This window comes from Neolamprologus multifasciatus, chromosome 7 (genome assembly GCF_963576455.1).
Source record: "Neolamprologus multifasciatus chromosome 7, fNeoMul1.2, whole genome shotgun sequence".
In the NCBI taxonomy this organism is placed as follows: Eukaryota; Metazoa; Chordata; class Actinopteri; order Cichliformes; family Cichlidae; genus Neolamprologus; species Neolamprologus multifasciatus.
The window spans coordinates 54,650,270-54,663,928 of record NC_140445.1 but is presented as its reverse complement, the minus strand read 5'-3'; the positions used below and the strand labels follow the sequence as shown (position 1 = coordinate 54,663,928).

The 13,659-nt window shown below is 37.1% G+C and overlaps 1 long non-coding RNA gene across 1 annotated transcript in view; it reads right to left on the bottom strand.

The window, feature by feature from the left end:
- The window catches only part of LOC146515507 (uncharacterized), a 59,413-nt gene extending 55,967 nt beyond the window's left edge, over positions 1 to 3,446 (bottom strand). The window contains exon 1 of the long non-coding RNA XR_014875248.1: positions 2,981 to 3,446. This is a non-coding gene — a long non-coding RNA (uncharacterized LOC146515507). The remainder of the gene's footprint in view (positions 1 to 2,980) is intronic.
- Positions 3,447 to 13,659: the final 10,213 nt, after the last annotated feature.

Here is a 13,659-nt window from a genome sequence, read left to right as displayed (position 1 = left end):
TTTGGGAGAGCTGGAGAGTAACATACAATATCACAGTACTGTAATAACGCTTGTTATCTCCTGTTTTGAAATTGTGTGCTTTTGCAAAGTAATAAAAGGGTTAAGCTAGCAATGAATGACAAATGATGTCTGTGTAACACATATGTGAAGTGGTGAAATGACAACAATTTCAACAATGATTGTGATAAATACAGGAAATGCAATTTACTCAAAATCGATTCTTCTTATGTTAAATAACTTCTTCTCGATTAAATAAATCAGTCCTACATATGCTGATCTACAAAAAAGCAACTATTTAATGCTATTTATTCGTCTTAAAAATACAGTGGCCAGATTTTTCTCTACATGAAAACACTTTAAAAAACAGAAGTGAATATTTCAATTAACAGTTACATTTTTAGTGGAGATAGGAGATCAGGAACAACAAAGTACTGACGAGCAGAAAAATGCATTGTTGGTTTTGATGACAAATAATATGGTGCATCTTTACCTTAACGAATACAAATGGCAGAAAATTCAAAAGCATTTCATTGCCACCCTTTTTTCTACAAATTTTGTTAAGTGCCATTTCATTTTAAAACAATGGCCTGCTGGTGTGGCGTTTCTTTCTGAAACCTAAACGCATCAGAGAATAACTGTTTTCATATGATCACGGATGCAATATTCATGATACTCATTTTTAACATGAAAGATCTGTTAATGGAGGCATAGTATTTGATGTTGTATTTCTACTAATTGAATTAAATCTAGTCAAAGAGCAGAAATATTTGTCTTTAAGGCTTTTGGACCTTCAAGCTCTGATTATAAATGCATCCCATTAAATGAAAAGAATATATCTTGATTCATTCATTATTAAAGAGATGGAACAAAAATACTATGAGTACTCATTAATTTAGGAGAAATAATGTTTCATTCTTACGCAGGACAACGCCGCAGTAACTCTCCTTTTATGCCCATGGAGTACCTTATATTCATCATACATGGTAATGGAAACCATGCAACCTGTTTAAATAGAAAGTTTCTTTGCTAAAGAGATGTGGGCTGAACAGATGGCCAACCCTGTGCCTTTCACTACTGTTTCTATTGAGCAATTAAAAGTTTCTGGCTGTTTTTCTCTCATCCCCCCTCCACCGTCCCCCAAAGTACAGATTGCAAACATGACAAAAGGTCAAATATCTGCAAGGGAAAAAGGAGTGGAACAACTGTTCCACCAAGCTGCTGCGGCCACAGCTGGTGTACACGCGGACGAGTATTCACCTGAACGAGGACTGGTAATCACCCCACACCGAAGTGAATAATTAGTGTAATAATTACCAGGCTTAAAATGAATCTATGAACTGCCCTCTCTCACAATGCCATCAAGAATAACAGGTGTTGAAAGTGCCTTGAAGGGACAGAGATTAAAGATTATTTCGTTATCCCGAGTCTCCTTCAGGCACAACTGTCTTGTGTTTTATCCTGTCATCCACATCGAGGGTCATGTGGGGGCTCATTTTCCTCTGGCTTGGCAGTTCTGGGAGCTAGGCATTTGACAGAGAGTGAATGTTGTTTAATCTGGGAGTCTGGGCCGTCCTTGAGCTTCCTGGACACTCCATGTCCACATAACCTCCAGCTACATGGAGTTAGGTTCTACTAATGCTTATTATTAGCTGCCATAATGGTTGTTACTTGTAAAAAGAAGAACATAAATAAAAATTGCATTTCTGATATTCATAAGACTAAATTAATTTTTCTTCATTAACTAAAAACAGGGAGCACTTCCCCTTCACTTCGGGTTTCTTTGTAAAATAGTGGACATCTTTTTCCTGATTTGCGTGGCAGCTTTGTGGCTGTATCTGTTTTGACTTAAGCACCGAAGCAAGTGAGCCTAGGGGTGTTTGTTCTTGTAAGACTTACTTAAAGACTTGTCAAGATGCCACAACTCGCGTGCCGGTTCCAAAGCTCTTTCTGTGTTGATTATTCAGACTTCCTGTGTGTTTTTGAAATTGCTACAGCAGGTGTAACACATCTTAGACACAGCGAATTAAATATTTGTTTCTAATGCTTAACAGAATGGGTTTTGTGTTTCCATTACACTGAAACTGGAATAGTCCCAGTAGTATTACAGGGAAAAAAATATATAAACGATAATTATTAAAACTGGCAAGGCTATAATATTGTAGAGAGAAACCATAATGTCACAGTAGTTTTGTGTGGTGCGAAAGGATCTGCCTGCATAAACAGCTATTTGTATGTATTCCTCAGTGTTTCCACTCAGCAATGACTAGAATATGTGAATGTCTATGCAAAATCAAGATAAATGTGCAGTTGAAACAGACATTGGTTGATTATAGTACCAATATGACATCTCACACTTCATCTTTTACCGTGGTCTGTTATGTTATGATGTTATATCATTAGTTTTCCTGACAGTGATTTAGCATGCAGACATCTACCTCATTGACCTGAGCTGTGTTTAAATGTAACCTTCTTTTGGCCCTAGCCATCGTTTGTCAATTCTCAGCTGTCAAATACACACAAATTGGACACAACCTGCCATTTACCAGCGACAGTGAGATACAGAGGGGTTGCAAAACACAAGCAGGGCAATTATCTGCATCCCATGGTTACATGGTCTGGGAGGTTAGCAAGTTGTTCCTGAAAGATTACCACCTCTAATTTCTTTGGGGAGGATGGGACCTTGGTTCTGCTGCCAAGCCTGCTTTTCAGGTCAGGGCTCCCTGAATGTTAACTAAGACCCAAGAGCAGGTCAGCACGCAGGCCAAGGGACCAGAGGAAAGCCTGCGCCCTACTCTTACAGTGGCGGCCAGCAAGTCGTGCAGAAAATAGCCATCCATCTTTGGCACGATCCTAATGATCCACTGTGGGTGATATCTGTGGTTAGGAAGGCTATCCAGGTAGTCCTCCACTGGTGCCTCCCTGCAGCTAAGTGCAACACTGTTTCTGAAATCTCTGCCAACAAAAACACAGACTCACTTACCAAAGAAATTTTCTAGTATTTCTTCAGTAGGAGGCAGAATTGTTTGATGTCCTCACAGCTGCTCATCAAGCCTTTTGTTGTCTTCTTTAAGCTATGCTGCAAGACATTTTCATGCAGTACCACAAAGGCGTGTTGTGCTTTCGTTTTTTTCTACTTTGATCTAAATTATGAACCACTCGGCTCAATCTCAAACTGTTATGAGCACTGCAGCTATGTTTCTGAAACTGTCATAGCCCTACATTATATTTTAGAATGCCATTCAATGTCTTCTTTACTTTTTTGCAGGCAGCCAGCGAGACTGCACAAGATACATAAGTGGAATACGCATGTTCACACAAAAAGTGGTGACTTCTTCTGCATGTGGACACATGAAAAATCTCAAATTAAACAAGAAAAAAATAAACAATGATATAAATAATTAGTAACTATATCTAAAATGATTTTAAATTTGGATTAATTTGAATTAGTTGCAACACACTCCACTGAACATCTGTAGTAAACTAAAAATCCACAGTAAAGTTTCCATTGCCTTTAATAAAGATATACTTACATAGTAAACCATACAAATCTCGGTCAGTACCTGTAAAGACAAAAACATAATTGTTATAACAAAAATCCATGCTTACATACACATAATAACATAACATTTTTCTTTACACAATCGGGCAATCGTCGCTCAAGAGTTGGCAGTTCGTCTTGTAATCGGAAGGTTGCCGGTTCGAGCCCTGGCTCGGACAGTCTCGGTCATTGTGTCCTTGGGCAAGACACTTCACCCTGGTGGTGGTCAGAGGGCCCGGTGGTGCCAGTGTCCGGCATCCTCACCTCTGCCAGTGCGCCCCAGGGCAGCTGTGGTTACAATGTAGCTTGCCATCACCAGTGGGTGAATGACTGAATGTAGTGTAAAGTGCTTCGGGGTCCTTAGGGACTAAGTAAAGCACTATACAAATACAGGCCATTTACAATATCTCATCTAACACATATAAAAACAGGTATTTTGTTTTCATAAATTCACTAAAAGCACAACCTTGTAGTAAATAGTGTATAATATGCAGAGAATTTATCAATAATCCCACGTCAGTGCATGTTAGATGCTATCCATCAAAAGAAAAAAAGAATCAGCTATACAAAAACATAAATACAAAACTAAAGAAGACCAGACATCATAAGCTTCAGCAATACGTCCCTTGTCATTTTATTTAATTTGGTTTACAAAGAAATGGCCAATTAAAAAATAGCTTCATTACTTTGTTAATAAAGCAGAGGATTGACTCGAGGGAACTTTTCAATTGGAAGTTAATTATGCAGTCTGGTATTCTCAAATGTTCTCTGCAAATGTACAGTGAGACTATAATGCTGCTCTGTGCTCTGGTTCAATTTCATATTTGCATAGCGGAAAGAGTGCCATGTGTTTTGCAGCTCAGGCACTCAGCTTGTTTTGGTGGTATTTGTATGTGTGGAGATGCATTATTGGTACATCATACCTCACTCGAATCAGTTCCTGGGACATAAGGTGGTAATCCCCAATGTTTGATTTTCAAAACGTGAGTATAATCAGATATTTATGTTGCTGATGCTCCGTAATCCACAGAGCATCTAAGTACAAGAGCTAAATGAAATGTTCAAATGGTGCGTATAGATAAAAAATAAGATACAGTTCATCTAAATCTCTACAATCTGTGAGCTGAACAGAACTCCTAATGCTTTCACCTGTCTTCATTGAATCGTGCAGGAAAGCTCAGGGTAAATGATGCTTGAACAGCAGGAAGATCACTCATTGTTAACCATATGGTTTTGTGTGATAGGTCACCAGTGATTCTGAGGGTTAATATCAAATGCCCAAACACAGACAAGGGGGAGCCACGCATATTAATGATAGTGCATATTCCCTTGTGCAAAGGAGATCGGATGAATGGCAAATCTGTTTTCTGGCGATGTGGGGGTATTGTTTTCAGTAATTTGATAATCAGTGAATAAGTGCTTTGTATATCTTCTTACCTGAATAATGTGATAATATTTTAATTCACCAATCATTTCACATGTTACACCGAGATGCTCCAAATTCACTCGTGAAATTCAAATATATATGCTTCACTAATGGTTAGAATGAAAAGTGTCTCATTTCTCCTCTTTTCTTTTGGCGACATTTCTCTTTACATTAACAGTGAGTGGGATCTGCCCCCACCCCGAGCTACAATAAAAAAGATATTGGCTTTTAACAGTTAAACTAAAACATATGGATGCTCAAGGCCATTCCAACATTGTGCGAAAGCCTCGAGGCTTTTACACAAAGTGCAGCTTCCCTACAAATCTGCAATAAGCAACCAAAACAACCATCGCTTCATGTCAGAATTAGCAAACAGTTATCATTTCTATGACATAAAAAGAGTCCGTGCCAACATGCGCTGAAATAATAAAATATTGAAATGTCTATGAAACATAAATGTGAATTCTTGCTACATCTGTCTCTTGCTAATTGAGTTGCTACCAAGAATGTTAGTACTCTGGAGAATAATTTGTCAGTGCAAAACATCGAATGGACCAATTTATTGGTTGCTGCAGGCTGTGGAGTTCCAACAGTCTTTGATCAACCTTTTTAGGTCAGTATCTCTCGAAATACAGAGAGGAGAATTACACAGCAGAGAAAATATTTCATCTTTTTTAAAAGACAAGGAAAAGTATTCTTGTAGTTACGTTGTTTGGCTGTAATAGTGAATAAATTCTTTGCTTGAAGCCAGAAAGCGAAAAGGGAAGCTTTTGTGCACAGTATTTATTGTTTTGCATGGCTGGAAACTTAAACATTTATTGTGAAAAAGTGACAGTAAGAGTAATTATAAGTTTTGTTTTTTCTCATCACGCGCTGGATGTAAGATGCACGCACTGACAGTTACCGGTAGGTATTTCTGACACACTAAATTAAAAATGTGCTTCAAAGAGTTTTGTGTTGGCTGAGGGGTTGATCAGCCTCTGATTTTGAAATAGTCTTGGCATTTTGACAGTGAATGTACTAAAGGTTGTTTGACATATTCGGCAAGCATCAGAACTCAGTTTTTCCCAAATAATATTATAACTCTTACAGTTAGAAATAGAAGTTGTGTGTCGATCTTTAAGACGAGTGTCCTCACTGAACCTAACTGAATTAAAAATTCACTGTTATTATATAAATAGTGTTTTAGCCTGATGTGCAGTGTGCCAGATCTACCCAATATTCCTATAAGAGTAAATATTATCACCTAATCTAACCCATCTAACTTAACCTTAAATGGCACACTGCAAATGATATAATATTAATCTATAAATAAATAATATTCTTTGTAGCTTGTTAGGGAAAAACAACCTAAAAAAATGTGCGTTCTAGCTTTTTCTGTACAATTTTCCATCCATTTTTTTTCTCTTTTCTTCCACTAATGCTGGAGCCTATCCTGGGTGTCATAGGGTGAGAGCTGGGGTACATGCTGGATAACAAACAGAGACACATAACACATTCCTAACTACAACCAATTGAGAATCACCAATTAACCTAACAAGCATGTGTTTGGACTGTGAGAGGAAGACAGAGAACCCGGAGAGAGTACACGGGGAACGTGCAAGCTGCACACAGAGGAGAGGAGCTGGGAAAGAGCTGGCTGGAGGATTCTGCCAGACCTTCTTCCTTTGAGGCAACAGTGTGACCCACTACACCACCATGCTGTCAGTTTAGTTCCCACCGAAATAAAACAATAATAAAATCTTTTGTTAAGATCCTGTTGTTGCCGAGTGCACAAGAAGCTTAGCAGCTTCTTCCTGACAACATTTGTCCTAGATGTGTAAAGACTATACTTACTACTTGTAAAGGTGCTGTTTTAGCACCAAGCTTCCTGGAACAGATACTAGTCGGAGCCAGTAACTCTAACTCGTATAGTGACATTTTAAACCACATCCCCTGTTTAGCCCCATTGTAACATTTTACATTAACAGGTTATATCTGGTTAAAACACCATATTTGAGTTTCTAACATACTTAAATTGCAAATGACAGTATGCCATTTTTCTCTAAAAAATATAACATATTAAAGATGAAAAGACACACACACTGTATTTTAATTAGGAGTGCAGCTGTTCTTTTTCTTGCTTAGCAGATTTCGTTATGAAATGGCCAAGAGTCTACATGCTGATCACCTTATCCCATTCATTATATCTATGACTGTTCCCTTGACCGCATGACTGGAAAGTCTATTAATGCTGGCAGGAAAAGGTAAAATTGAGTGGTACATTTAAAAATGCTGAATTGCTTTAATTAATTTTGTAAAAGTAGACTTAGCTAGTAGAGGTCTATTCTCCTGCGTCCTTTTCAAAAATGCTGTCTCAACACCATGCCAATGCTTTGTGCCCACACGAATTTAAAAGTAGCCATGTATACTGACATTCAAATTAATGTAAAGTTGCATTAATAATTAATAACATATGAGAAATCCCAGTTTAAAAATAGTAGGTACAAATCATTTGTGAACTGAAGGATACTGAGGATATAGTCACAAAGCAAATATGTGCATAAAACTATAATAGTTTTATTATATTGAAACTATATTACTATTAAAAGATTTAAACTGAAAACACAAAAAGTTTGAATCATCGCTTAATTCAGACACAACAAACTTAAACATGTTTGCTTGGAATATATCTACACTCCCCAACAGTGAGGTCACGCAATTCATTTTTACTCAAAACATTTCAATGAGGCCCTTAAGATAAGACATCAGGTCGTACAGCGCGCCACATCATTAGCTCACACATGTACAGCATCTCAGAGGACCTTTAATTTGAGGAGGAAGAGTCTGTTCCTTCGCTACGAGGTTAAAGAGTGGGTGACAAGTGTAGAAAATCACAGCGGAATGGATTAATTAGGTAGACCTAAAAGCATATTTATCAAAGGCTAAGCCATACAGGAATTATCTTAGAAAGGATCTAATAAAGATGTGCAGGTTAATAGAATAAAGGGTGTGTGCTTATACATAAAATATCAACCACCTCCCACATGTAAAAGAATCATTAGAATATACAGATTAACCGTTACGGCAAGCAGATTCTTAACAACTCAAACGACCTTCATGTGGTTTGACAGCGGCAATTTGCTTCCTGTGGTCACTCTGATTAAAATGTCAAAGCCTCTGACTTAATTCGTTTTGGTCAAATTCCACATGAAAAGGACCAATATTTGCTCAGAGAGCAAAGACTGATTACATAAACCTGAATACGCTGATATCAAAAAAATAAATATTTGATGAACTCCCTTAATCAGATAACACCACGCTGCTCCACAGAGGAAATAAACAGCCTGGTGATTCTAGCTGAATCATCTAAACGGTGTCAATCACAAGTGAATAAGGAGGGCTCCGTTCCCGGGTAGTGATGACTGATGGCCCTTCAGCGGCGACTGAGACAGACGGAGCTGATTGAGAGAGCTTATCTTTATGGTGGAGCCATGGAATTGTTAACAGGATGTGATGGCTTGCGTCCGCCGAGTTGAGCTGGGAAATAAAGCTGTTGGGCTCGGGCTGCCTTGCCATCATTCACAGAGGTAATGATCTCTGTCTGGCTCAGAAGTAAGTAATAGTCTGCCCACAGGTTAGTAAGGGCATGACACAGCTACCCTGACAAAGTTAAACTTGGACAGATGAGCGCAGGGAATATAATAAATTTAATAGACAGTTTAATAAAAAATTAGAATATGTGGTGAAACTTAAAATTCATAAGAGGTGTGCATGCTTCTTTTTTTCTATCCGCAGACATTTTTAGCTTTTTTCCTTATGACCCATAGAGGAATAATGTCATGCAGCTGTAGAGCAAGAGATCTGCAAAATACTAAACATAGTTCTTAAACTGCCATTACTATCCCATTACACCTTGGCATTTACTGGGGCATTTCTCGACCACATTTTGCATGGCGCACACGATATTCCTCACGTAATCAAAAGGGAGGCATATTGAGGGAAAGCAGTCAAAGATCTAGCTCCACTCAATTAGCTTCAGCAAGATAATTAATCAGTTCAGTATGCACATCCAAGTCTCAGAGGCGTCTTTGAGATAATTGTTCTCATTGACTTGAATAATTATTTGTTTGCTGATTTAATTATTTTCACATTTGGAAAACAAATGAATGCGTGCTGCTACATACTTTGGATCTTTTGTTTTCTTTTGATGTATGCAGGTGAGTGTCAGACTAAAAGAATGACTGATGACTTCTTTTCGGAAAGTATCTCTTGAGAAATTATCTGGAACCAAATTCAGACAATTGTGTTTTTTTAAACCATAACCTCGACGTGAAGACAGTCAATAAAACATAAATTGTTTCTTCCTCGTGGCATCAATACAAACTACGATGAATCAAAGGCTAATATTTCTCAGACAGAAGGTCATCTCAGGGTTACAGATACAGAGTCTCCGTACACTGTCTGGCACGGTGAAAACAATTGTCAGAGTCCTCGGTTCACACCATTACAAGTGTGACTGAGACCTTGCGGCTACTGTAGCAAATAGCACAAATTATGGGGGCCATTTTAATAGCAGTCTCTACTATTTATCATGCTGTTTTAAATGTTTTGCTCATTTGTTTCCATTAAATATTTCATCTTCCCTTAAATATTCATTTAACTTCCTCTTTAAATTTTTTACCAGTCTCTTTTCGGTTGCTATCTTCTTGCCTCCCTTTTAGGCTTTGCAATCATAAATAATTATTCATCTACACCCAAAAAGAGATTGCATAAAACATGCACATGAATCCTTTTTGTCTTTTCTCATTAGTGATATACTTCGAGTAGCCTAAATACTTCCCGCTACCCCACTTATGGAAATTGGTCGGAGAACCTTCCTAATGATTCTGCTTCACAAATAGGATACAGCCTGCGTTTCTGATCCTAACGTTCACCCTATCCTTTCAGGATGAAAGGCGGGGTCTGCTGCAGATCCCAAGTTTGTGTATTACTTTTAAAAGGAGGACTAATCCTGACATATTATCCATCAGACAATGCTGTTTTAGATTTTACTGTTTAAACCCAATGCTGGGCTACAGTGGAGCAGCTGTACTCTGAATGCTTGCTTCTTGGTGCTTATCTGTATATTGAAGAAAAAGATTTACCAAAAAAAAAAAAAGGGTGCAACACAAAACCACAACATTTCTCTTTCACTGGGTTTACTGTCTCATGTCCTTCTGACTTGATAGAATTTTATTTTCAAATTATTTAAATATTTCTCACTTTTGTTTGGATTTCCTAAAATATTTCCAGCATTCACTTAACTAAAAATAAAAAGTCGTCACATCATTTATAAATATTTAAGATAAATTGGTATTCCTTGGCTCAGTATATTTTCCTTGGCTAAACAGGCAACATTTGTCTTAATTTGTTGGACAATTTCAACTTGCCTTATTAGCATGTAGTGCCATGTTGGAAGGTGAAAGGGAAGCATAAACTCTCAATTTGACTGGATTATCCTTTTGTGATGAGGCCTAATGATCCAGCAGAGTAAATAGCAATGTGTTAATTAGAAATTACAGTGAATGATCCGCTGCACACAGAGGAGGTATTAATCAGGCTGCATCATTATATTATACTCAGAGTTGTCTTTTCTTTTCTTATATAAATAAAATATCTAAAAAATATATATATTATTTCCGATGTAGCTGATATGCTCCTAAAGAGCCAACTGACCAGCAATGCCTGTAAATAAAACCACCCCTCGGTGTGACTGAAATTATATTATACTGAAATTAACTATTTAAAAAAATATGTACATGCTGTTCAGTAATGTATTTATTCCTCAATTCGTATGTCTTTCCTAATTTGTTTTTAATTTGGAAAATATTATGGAAAGGGCCTTGTAAATGTGGCTGCAGCTGCCAGTTACTTCTGAATAAATCTCAGACTTTGTCCAATTTGGACGTTGCACAGTTCAGATTTTAATCAATAAAGGTGTCCCCCTAAACTACAGCATTTAAGTAAGCATTTGCCTCCACCTAGTGGTAAATGTTGGTTACTGAGGCTAGCGCTATATAGAGCTGTATATTTTTCAGTTCTTATAATTTTACATTTTTTAATGATGTTAACAAAAAAAAATACAATACTATCTTTTAATGATTCTTTGAACTGATCTTTTCCCAGGTGAACTGATTGTACAGCATGCATCTTTAATGACTTTAACAAACAAATACTGGGTGCACAAGTTTGAATTTAGTTTGGATTTTCTCTAATCCACACAGCCAAAAATATAGACTCTTAACATGTACATAAACTTCCTTTTTTAATTTTATTTTTAATTTATTTTTTAAATAAATAGTGCTGAAGGTTCCCATTAGTGATCACATTTGACTACAACTTCTAATTTCTCATCACCTCTCATCATAAAAAGGATTTCTTTGACAGCACTAATTGGATTGAGCAAAACTTTTTAAAAGGGAATGTCTAAGCACCTCAGTGAAGAAGGAAAATTGTAGATTTGCATAAGCTGCAAAGGGGCAATTTCTAAAAAACTGCAGATTCCAAGATCATCAGTTTAAACAAGTGCAGTGTAGGTTATTTTCATGTGTCACCACTTTGCCAAAATCTGGAAGAAGTGTCCAAACTGTCACCCTCAGATAAGAAGAAATTGGTTAGGATGTTCAAGAACCACCAAAACTCAAGCCTGTGAGGGTGCTGACCAAGAAGGGAGCCTCTGCTCCAAAATCAACACCTTACAAGCCAAATGCCTTCTGGAGGAAAGTCTGGAGAAACACTATCTGACCAAAAAGACTGAGCTATGTGATCACAGTAAAGAGCTATGTTTGAGTTTCACAATAAAAGTGAAACTTTCAAACCTAACAACACTGAACCAGCTGTCAAATTTGGTGGTGGTATCATCATGTTCTAGGATTGTTTTGCTATCAGTAGTACTGGTACATTGCACAAAGTGGAAGAAATAATGCAGGACTACATCAAGATTCTTCAGCTTCATCTCAAATCAACAGCTGTTGCAAAGCATGCATCAAAGCCGGTTTTGGAATGGATAAAGCAACTGGAATGACCTTTCCAAGGCTCTGATCAAAACTCTATTGAAAATATGTGGACTATGTTTTAAAGCTGGGTCGGTGCCAGGAAACCAACCAATTTAAATGAACTCTTCTGCCAAGAAAGAATAAAATAAATTCAAATTCAAACTTGTGCACCCGATTTTTGTTTTTTAAAGTCATTAAATATATGCACTGTATCATTCCACCCTGAAAGAAAGAACAGTTCAAAGAAATCATTAAAGCCCCCAATTACCATGATATTCATGACCATGATGAGTGTATGTAAACTTCTGACAACTCTGAATTCTCACATACAAAACTGAGTATTATTTTGTGCACACAAAATCTTTTGGCTGGAGGCTGCAGGTAGAAAGCTGATAAAACAGACAGGGCTTCTAAAATACCAATTCCATTGCATACACAGGACTGGTTCAGTTTACTTTGCAATAGTCAGCTACTGACCATAACTGACATTATTTCATGTAGTTAATAACTAAATCCATTAATTTAGAATTTCTTTGAAAGTAATTACTGCAAAGTCAGAGATGGATAGAGCATTACACAATAATGCTTTTCTTTTCGGTATTTCTATGCAAACAGAAGAACTTTGCATATTCAACATTTACAGTTAGTCAAACCAAATTAGCCTTGCAAAAACAGAGGCCTACTATACAAGACAGGCTACAAGTATGCACTTCAACAGCTTCATTATTTCATTGGTAATGATGAATCAAGTCATATTTTAAATAATTACTGAAAGGATAATCAAGTAATCACTGACAAAGTAACTATAATCCGATTACATATCTTTTTAAAAATGAATTGCGCTCAGAGTTACTTATTTGTGTAACCTTATTAGCTAAGAGATTATTTGCTGGATTAGGTATAAATGTTACTGCCCTAATGTAATGAAATCTATCATAACACAAACTCTTTTTTTACAGTGTTGCCTTTTCAGACACAGCGTCATTAATGCTTATTAAATAAAGTGAATAAAAAGAAAAAGTGAAAAAAAAATTACTTTGGCTTGACCAAATAACTAGCAGTTGCTTCCCACTATAAGAGAGAACAGTGCGATTCCAAGTATAAACCATTACGTGTTGCAAACACGTTGCGGTTTTTAACCTTTAACCCACTGCTGCACGAATCAATGGGTAGCAAGATGAAAGCAAAAATACAATTTGGACAACAGAGCTAGATTAGAGACGTGTGTGAACCAGACTGTGTAGTCTCTACCTTGTCATTTGTATGTTTCCAGTATCAGCAGAGGGCAGTGAAGCTTGCTAGGGTAAAGACACTTCTGCGGCTCAAGGAAGGGCCGTTGCTATTAGGGGTGCCAGATTTGCTCGTTTTCCACGGACCAGAGCAGTCTGAGCGATTAACTCTTTAGGTATATTGCATTGTTTAGTTTTTTTTTATCATTATTATTACATACTTTTTAATCTACATTTTGCTAACTTTATTTTATGTGGGACACTCAAAAAGAAGTTTCAGTTTTGAAAATAGAATATCATTATGTTACTCGTGGTCACAGCAGGGCAGTAAAAAGAAAAGCTTACAGTGCACCAAAATGACATTTTAATGAAATTTGGCGTGCTTTTGCGTGCTTGCACACAAAAAATAAATTCATAAATCACACGTGACCACGAACTGTGTCGTTTATG